This window comes from Tursiops truncatus, chromosome 14 (genome assembly GCF_011762595.2).
Source record: "Tursiops truncatus isolate mTurTru1 chromosome 14, mTurTru1.mat.Y, whole genome shotgun sequence".
NCBI lineage: Eukaryota > Metazoa > Chordata > Mammalia > Artiodactyla > Delphinidae > Tursiops > Tursiops truncatus.
Window position 1 is genome coordinate 2,530,230 of NC_047047.1, and position 9,382 is coordinate 2,539,611.

At 47.6% G+C, this 9,382-nt stretch overlaps 1 long non-coding RNA gene across 1 annotated transcript in view; it reads left to right on the forward strand.

The window, feature by feature from the left end:
• The window catches only part of LOC141276297 (uncharacterized), a 62,110-nt gene extending 52,969 nt beyond the window's left edge, over positions 1 to 9,141 (forward strand). The window contains exons 10-12 of the long non-coding RNA XR_012325572.1: positions 75 to 214; positions 807 to 915; positions 1,937 to 9,141. This is a non-coding gene — a long non-coding RNA (uncharacterized lncRNA). The remainder of the gene's footprint in view (positions 1 to 74; positions 215 to 806; positions 916 to 1,936) is intronic.
• Positions 9,142 to 9,382: the final 241 nt, after the last annotated feature.

Here is a 9,382-nt window from a genome sequence, read left to right on the forward strand (position 1 = left end):
CTTCCTGGTCTCTCTCTCTTTCTCCCCGTGGGCTGGAACCTGGATGTGCTGGCGACCCTCCTTAAACCGAGCAGATGCGCGGTACCCTGCAGGACAGCGGGACGATGATAGGGAGATAATCTGGATCTCTTCATCACCGTGTGAAATGGAGCATCCTGCCAGCCTGGACCGTCCACTCCAGAGAGTTATGTGAAAGAGAAAGCAATTCGATCTTGTAAGCCACTGTATTTTGGGGTCTGTTTAATCTAAGAGCTGAGGTTTTTACCCTGAGTAATACAAGACATTTCTGGGTGGGGACGTAGAGCATTGATTTCAAGTCAATATCTTGTCTTCCTTCAGTTTTTTCCTTCTTTCCTTCCTTCTATAAGTATTTATTGAACACCAACTGTGTACCAGCAATGGGTACATTACCGGTGATGGTAAACAGGAGGACCGTGTCTCTATCTTCCTGGAACTGTGTCCCTACCTCCTAGTAGGGGAGATGGACCAAAACAAGTAGACGGACATTAAATTAAGACATTCCACCCACAGACTGGACTCTGTTGTTGTGAAGCATGTAGCTTTGGGGCTGGGGAGAGAGAAGTGGGCGAGACAAAGCTACTTTAGCAAGCGTGCTCAGGGAAGCCTACGTGCTGAGCCCTAAAGGAGACATGAAGGCAGGCAGGCAAGCTGAGAGGAGCATGTGCTAAGGCCCTAGGACGAGGAAGAATCTGAGGGACTGAAGACGGGGTGGAGGAGGGGAGAATGCACTGGAAGGTGGGCGGTACCAGTGGGACTGGATCTGGGTTTTACTCTCTGTGCCCTAGAAGCTGTTGAGTTCACAAGGAGTATCTGTGTGTGGAGCGGGGAAGACAAGTCACCTGATTACTGTATAAGGTCACCTCTACTGCTTTATGGAGAAAGGACCCTGAGAAGGTAAGGCTTCCCACAGCTGCCGCAGGCTATCTTGGTCCTGACAGTGGTGATTACGAAAATTTATTTTAAAAAATCATTGAAGAACTTCTCTAATCACACAGTATTTGAATTCATTAAAAAAATAAGTCCAGGGAGGGAGGGAGACACAAGAGGGAAGAGATATGGGAACATATGTATAACTGATCCACTTTGTTATAAAGCAGAAACTAACACACCATTGTAAAGCAATAATACCCCAATAAAGATGTAAAAAAAAGAATAAAAAAACAAAAAGAAGAACTATTTCCTCCAGTTTAAAAAAAAAAAAAAAAGTCCAAGCCAGTAGTTTGAAGAATTAAGTTGCCAGAAGGTTTCTTAGACCATATGCCGTCTAAGTTGCAAGCAGGCTGGGAAAGGCTGGTGAGGGTTCGGTGATGCCACACCCTCTAGTCCACTTTCGTGGTTTGCGGTTGTGGACGAGACTGGGGAAAGGGGTTGGAGTAGTTGCAGTGGGGCTTTCAAAAGCTTCGAAGGGGCCTGGACTTTGGAATTTCTACCTCTGGTGCAGAGGCAGCAAAGGAGGAAATGGAAATGGTAATTTGTAAAACCTACCCAGCCCTTTGAGCCGCCTACCTATTATTCTCAAGCAAGTGAAGTCCGTGTTTAAGGACCATCTTTTCCCGCGAATATCAATTTTTTAAGTGTGATTTTTACCTTCTGGAGAGCAGTATCCTGGCTCCTTCTGCAGTAACTTTGAACAAGTGAGTTACTTCAGGAAGGAAACAGCATAGGTCCCAGACTTTCTGATGTCCGTGCAGTTGTTATTGGGATTTTCTTTCGAAGGTTTTCTTTTCTTCCCCGATTCATGGAGATAAAAAGGACGTCACATTGTATAAGTTTAGGTTTACAATGTGTGGATTTGATTCACGTATATTGCAAATTTCTAAGGTTTTTTAACACTGTCCTCAGAAAGAGGAAATTGTTCGATTTCTCTCTTTATTTTATTTTATTTATTTATTTTTGATTTCTTTTTTTTCTTTAGAGGAGTGATATCAGGATCTGAAACAGTCCAAGTGAAGTATATTGCGAGACTCCTTTTGTTGGGTTCGTGTTTGCATATCTGAACAATCTAATGAGAAAGGAAGTCCAGGTTTTAGCTTCTGCACATCAGGAAATGGTTACGTGCCCCAGCCTGGCCTTGCAGACGGGCTGAGGGGGGAACCCTCCTTTCTCCCCTCCCCCTTTCCATCTCTCACCCTGAAGTCATCTCCGAGGACTTGGGGTACGCTTGACCACCCTGGAGAATGGCCAGCGGTCACCACAGCTGCTCCCGGGCATCGGCCTTGGAGCCAGGCTCTCCTGGGGACAGGAGAGGGAAGAGGGAAGCAGGGGTCAAACACGGCTGGATTTCCTGGGGCAAGGTTTCCCTGTGTGAGCTCTGGGAGAGGCCTGGAGAGCCATGTCACATGTGCCGGCTCAGAGCCCAAGCTGGGCTGAGCTGAGTCCCAGGCTGGGAATTCTCAGTTTACAAGTCTTCCTTTCTGTCCTGTGGAAACAGATAGGGAAGGTTAATGAGATGAACATGGCCAAATACTGCTGGCTTCTGAGAAGGAAAAGAGCCTGTTACGTGCTCCTGCAAACACAAGCCCTCTAGATGGGGACAGCTTCTTACTGAGCTCTCCTCCAGGAAGACTTGATTGTTTTCATCAGACAGTTCAAAAGTAGCACGTATGCAGGGCTAGTCACTCAGCCGTACATGCCTGCTGAGTCAGGAATCAAGAAAACATCCTATTTTGCTTCTGACCTTTGCAGCAGCTTTGCCCAACACCTGCCCCCTTTCCAAATACGCAGGGATTAATATCTGGAAAGGATAGATCTTTTTATTCAAAAAAGAAGTTGGGTCTGTGATGAACTGTGATAAAATGAAGAACTAGTTAAGCACCAAAGCCACACAGTGTATGGAACGGAAAGATGAGATACCTCTTTGGTTGGAGATTTTCTGAACAAAATATTCCAGAGAAAAGGGCAGATGGAAATGTATGTGTGTGTGTGTGTGTGTGTGTGTGTGTGTGTGTGTGTTTAATGAGTAGTTAAAAAAAATAAACTCTAAGTGGGAAGAAGAGAAGAAAGAAGAAATTTGGGCGCATCTATAAAATCGCCACAATTTATGAGAGTTTAAAAAGGCAATTCCTTTTTAAGGAGCCAATTCCTAATTTCCCACATAAAAGTATGGGAATTGAATGGTAAATCCTTCTCGGCCGACAAGACCCCTGAAAAGGGTTGGGAGAAAGAGTTACTGTTCCGTTTCCATTCATGTGTCTTGAAAGCCCGTGGCTGCAAAACTGCCCGGGACCGCAGAGGCCTGGGTTTCAAAGCTGCCCGATGACTTTTCAGAGCTGATCTATTGTGGGGCTTTGTTTCGTCTGGGTCGCCCTCGTTTTGTTCTGCTCGGGCTGTATCACTCTTCTGCCGCTGCTATTAATCCACCCTGTCTACTCCTCTCCATTCAGAGGCACATTTTAACCCTGCCCCGCACAGGGCGCAGCATGAAAGGCTGAAAGGCTGAGCGTCACCGCGGGGAGACTGAGAGGGAGGGGAGGGGAGGGGAGTGTGGGGTCCTGGGTGCACAGGCTCACCTGGGTGGCTGGGTGTCCAGGAAGCAAAGAGCAAGGGAGCAAGTGGTGTGAACCAGCTCTGTCCATCTGCTGGGAGTCGGGCAAGCTGGAACAAACCCTTTTTCTCCACGGTCACCGCCTGGCTAAGCTGCCTGCTCCGGCACCGCGAACTCAGGCTCCTGGAGCCACACATGAGCCGGCCCTTGTTTTCCAGTTTTGATTCAATTTCCTTGCTTGTGCCTAATAGGCTCCTTATAGCTCAAGTGTTGTCAGACTGGGATAAAGTGGCAAAAGATACAGTGATTTGTGTAAAAAAAGAAAATTAAATCAGAAAACTGTTGTTTGGTTAGTAACTCAAATTCAGTTCCTGTCCTTATGCCTTCCCAGAAATCCTATTATATTCAACTATATTCCAAATAGAGAAGATGCTTCTCTGTCCTCCGCATCACTCACTTTTAATGGTGCAAGGGGACCATCCGGAAGGCCCAAAGGGTCCCGAGAGATGTTGGGTTATAAAGTGGTAACAAACGTTCCCCAAGTGCCTGTGGCTTCACGTCATCTGTAGTTCTCACGACACAGCCAGTGGGGGTCCCTCATGGTGGTTCAGGGACCCCTAATGATGGAGGGCTGTTGTCCACATGGGTACCCACGAGCCCCGTGGACGAAAGAAGGGACCTCTCACCTTGGCGATGAGATCTCCAGCTTGACGACACTTCCACAACAGCTAGCCCAGTGGTCACACCCGGCTGCCGGGCTGGGGGTCTCTATCTCCGGGTCCAGGAGGAGGGACCGGTGAAATAGGCATCCCTCCAGGCCACCGTGCACACGCTCTCAGGGACAAGCAGAGGGCTGCGTGGAAAGACAGGGCAGCAAAGTATTTTCAAAACTTTAACTGAACAGTGAAAGTCAAGGATTACATGGTTTGAACGTAACATGCTTAGTCGCACATTTGCCCTCCACGGCCATTTGGGCTGCGTGGCCTCAGGCAAATCATGAACCCACAGGACATCCACATCATCGCAGATACGGAGGCCCAGTGGGTCTGGATCAGTGGTTCCCAAACCTGAGTGGACTTTAGATCGGGGAGGACTTATTAAAGCTTTAGTTGTAGGACCTCAGCCCTAGTATCTCTGATTCAGCAGGTCTTGGGGGAGGCAGGGGGCAAGGCTCCGCATTTGTAAAATGTTTCCAGGTGATGCTGATCCTGCTGGTCCAGAGGACACACTTTGAGATGGTCTCTAGAACTGGAGAGTCCGATGTAGCTAGAACATCCAGTCTTTCCTAAATGTGACGGGGTAGCATCAGCTGAGGAGTTGACTACCGGCTACAGTAGAGTTTTCATGTGGAAATTTGACTGGAAAATGATTCACCAGCACATCACTAACCCCTAACCTTGTTTGAGAGCACATTTGCATGTTGGGTTGACACAGAGAGTTTAAAGACACATCTCAATTACAAGATGTGATCCAGACAGCTGCCCTTGTGGGGACAGAGGTGGCCACTAAACTCTGAGCAATTACTTAAAATTAGACTTGTCAGGTTTGTTTAGGGTGACCAGGCAAGTACATACATTGACCCAATGTCACTCTTTCTGGAAAGAAGTTGTAATGATTTTGTATATCAGTCAAACTGTTCAAATACTAATGCCGCCTTCATGCTTTAATCACCATTCTAGTCAGATGTCATTTTTAGAAGCCCTTGGGGATTTGCATCCCTTAATGATTCTTCAATACCCAAACCAAGCATTCTTTAATTGGTGTAAATTGAGCAGTGTTCCAGCGCAAACAAGGAGAGGGCAGACTGATCAATGATGCCGTGCATGTCTGGCTATTGGAAAGCCATCGTCATTAGATCAAGTAACAAATCCTCAACTCCATCTGCCTCTGAGGAAACACCAGCTCATGGACCCGGCAAATACTATTTCTACTTGTCATCACTATTGGGAAGCACAGAGCAAGTTGTGATCCCCAAATCTCATCTTTTGGGAAAAGGGTTAAAAACATCCATCATCAAAACACCCTCTGTTCCAATGTCAGAAACTGTATGCTGGAGCCTTCAATGAGAATTCAACTAGAAACGGTATTTCTATCCTCCGGAGACTTGGTGTCTGTCTCTCTTTCTCTATTTGTAGATTGCAAACAGTATACAATTTTTGTTAACTTGACAAGACACTTTTTCCCACGATTTTTTTTTGGTTCCTGATGGTGTGTTATCCATCTAACCATCTGAGCGTGCTTGGGAAACATGAAACAGGTGTTCATTCCCTCCTACTTTTCGTACGATTGAAAAAACTCCAGGCACTATACTTAAGAAGCCCAGGACAAATCCCTCTCATAAATGTGTCAAGCCCACTTTTCACTCCTGTCTCTTTCCATCAGCTCTCTCAAATTGAGTCCTTATGACTGGGGCGGTGGGGGGAAGAAAAGGCAGCAGCAGGCCCATCACAGGCCCCCGGCTCAGGCCTGCCAACCTCCTGCTCCTGGTCAGCAAACCGTGCTCAGATACTACGGGTCCGGCGGCGGCCTGTGTTCACTGTTACTTTATCTGGTTTTGGACAAAAGGTGCTGTCTCTTGCGGGGAATCCCTCAAGTTGATTTCAGTTTGAGTTTTACAGTGGTCCAGTGCTTCAAATGAGTGGAAAGGAGGAGTAAAAGGCTATCAGCATCCTTGACAGTCTTTGCTTGGAGCCTGGATTTAGAGAGGAGCTTTGGGTGGGTAATCACACTGGGACAGCCTGTCTGCATGCAGTGTGCTATAGTCCACACACATCCTCACAGAGGGTGTATTGCTTCCTTGAAGATGCTCTCGCCAAAGGTTTTGAGGACCTTGGGGTAAACCTTATGGGGGTGTCTTAGACTCCGGGATTCACTTTTGGAGCCCGGCTGGAGAAATGAGACAGAATGACACCTGAGCCATCTCCCTGTGCCGGTAGGTCTCGGGGACCAGAATATCACCCTTAGAATGAAAGCACATTCTTGCTGAGAAGCCAAAGGGGGTCAGTTGATCTCTGGATCAACTTTGACGGTGTCAAAGAGCAGACTTGAAAGGGGCTGCAGAAAGGATCTGGCCCCCGACATTTTTGAGAGACCCCTGAGTCTGCAGTGCTGTAGCCCCCTGTCCCAGCAGTCTTGTTTCTGTCACCTTTTCTCTTACAGACAGCTACCTGGCTTTCTTCAGCCCTGTGGGGGGTACAGTGAACTTGGAAGCAGAATGCTTGTTTCCAATTCTGGCTTCTTCCCTGCGCAATCACGTGACCTCTCTGGGTTTCCATGTCATCGTCCCTAAGTGAAGGAGTTGAATTAGATGAGCCCCTAAGACCCCTTTGAGATCTCACAGCTGAAGAGTTATTTTCTGCAGTGCCGGCTCTCATGAAAGTCAAGGGCAGGGAGCCCACCTTCCGTGTCTTTGGAGCCCCTGGTCTGACTCTCATTCATGGAAATGAGCATCTAAACCAGCATTTCCCAAACTTGAATGTGCCTGGCATCACGTAAAGAGAAGATTCTGGTTCAGTGGGTCTGGGGTGGAGGCTGGGATTCTGTTTCTCTGACGGCTCTCAGGTGATGGAGCCAGGCTGAGGCACAAGGCCTCAGACCAGAAGCTAAGTGAGACCCGAGGGCTGGTCCGCTCTGCTCAGCACTGGACCTCGGTGCAGCCTGTCTCAGAGCGCGCAGCGACACAGGGTTGCGGAAAGGGAATCCTGTGGGGTGTTCAGAGAGAAGGCTGAGCCATGGACGACGGGTGCCTTGGCCAGGTCTCATCCCCACCACCTCCCACGTTACTTCCGATGGGATTGGAAGGCTCTGGCTGCAGACCTGGCCCCTGGCCTCACCGGGCACTGTGTGCAGAGGGGGCAGGAGACAGGCAGAACCTGGGGAAGGGGCTGGCGGGGAGAAGCAGCTGCCTCTGCCCCCTGAGTCCTGGCTCCTGGCCCATTGCCCAGGGCCACAGCTCTCAAGCATATGCTCCTAGGTGCTCTCCTTTCCCCTTTGGTTGGTTCCTCTTTGATGTCCATTTCAACCAGCGCAAATTACTTAGAGGGAGTGGAGGGTTCCACACAGCGTCACTGTGGCTCCATTGCCGTTTTATGGAAGGAGCATTGGTCTGGGAGATCAAATATACAGGTGTAATTCCGGCTGGCCCACGAACCAGGGAGGGGCATGCCAGTCAAACGCCCGAGACCCTAGCCCTCTTCCCTCCCGTCCACACCCACACGCAGACCTAGGAAAGGGGCTTTCCTAGTGCACAGTGTTTTCTAATTGAGGTGAAATCATATAACATAAAATGAACCACGTTAAAGTGTGCACCTCAGCGGCGTTCAGTCCATTCACAATGATGTGCAACCACTCCTGGTCTCTAGTTTCGAAACTTTTTCATATCCCCAGAAGAACTTACCACGCCTGTGCTTTACTCCCATTTCCCCTCCCCCCAGCCCCTGAACCACTCATCTGATTTCTATATGTGTGGATCCCTATTCTGGGTATTTCATGCAAATAGAATCACACAGCCTGTGACATACCTTTAAAAATTTTACTTATTTATTTTTACTAGCTAGAGACATTACATTGAACATTACAACGATTAAGACTTGAAACATATAAATCCATGGTGTTTGGAACCACAGACTTCATGTGTGCATGTGGACACGTGTGTGGCCACATATACGTGTGCATGGGTGTATGTGTGCGTGTGTGCATGCATGCATGTGTGCCTGTGAGCTTAAGGTCCCTAGAGAACCTAATATCCAGCTGAGAGTGCTACCATGCCCCAGGTCCCCTTTAAGACAGATTCAGGGAATTAATAAACCAAGTACGGACATAAACTCTGTCTCCTGGAGGATAGACCCTTTCTATTCATAGTCTGCTTTGCCTTCTGAAGGGAAGAGCGTGGCATGTGGAGGTCAAGGGAAACCATAGATAAGTCTGATCAAAGTTGCCATTTGGCAACAAACTCTACAATCACCACTCAGCCCTTTGGAAATTCTCGCCTTCCTTTCCCTGTCCTTCCAGGTCTTGTCCGCCTCTTCTCCTCCTTTGCAGTTTATTCCACCCAGTAACTCTGGCCCTGCCTACCCAGCTCTCTCTCCATCTTATTTCTCCCCTCCTGCCATCCAGTTGGTTTGCTACCGAAGGCAATGGGTATCCCCAAAGGCATGGGGTTCTTGGTCCTACTTACAAGTGCAGGAGTTTATTAGAGGACGTATCGCCGGGCTTCTCTAGATTGCTAACTCTGACCACTAAAATATTTTGAGCATAAGCTCCCAATATATGCTTGCTAATCTATTATTTCTTATTTATTGTGCACCGCTACTATTGCTACTAGACGATATACATTGTAAAATACACATAAAGGTGAAAATTCAAAATAATGAGAATTTTACAGAGACGTAGAAGTTCTAATATTTTCTCCTCACAACCCATGGGGTCCCTTTGGTGACCCGTAGACCAGAGGTGGAAAAGGCTTCTCCGGTCTAACTTTAGGGGCCCCAGGGGCACTACAAATTCCTTGCCCCTCCTGAAGACAGGTCTTCCTTCCACAGATCATCTGCCGCCCCAGCGGCCCACTGGGCTCCTGGGAATCACAGAATGGAAGTCGCTGCTGCAAGTGACCTGAGCTTTTTTCCCAGTGCAACCATCCCTGCTTTGTAAAAGAAATTACAAATTAAACAATTTTTTAAATTGTATGATTCCTTTAATTAATTATTTAAAAATTGAATTATAGTTGATTTACAATGTTGTGTTAATTACTGCTGTGCAGGAAAGTGATTCAGTTATACACACACACACACACACACACACACACACACACACACACACACATACACATTCTTTTCTTTAATATTCTCTTCCATTATGGTTTATCATAGGATACTGAAT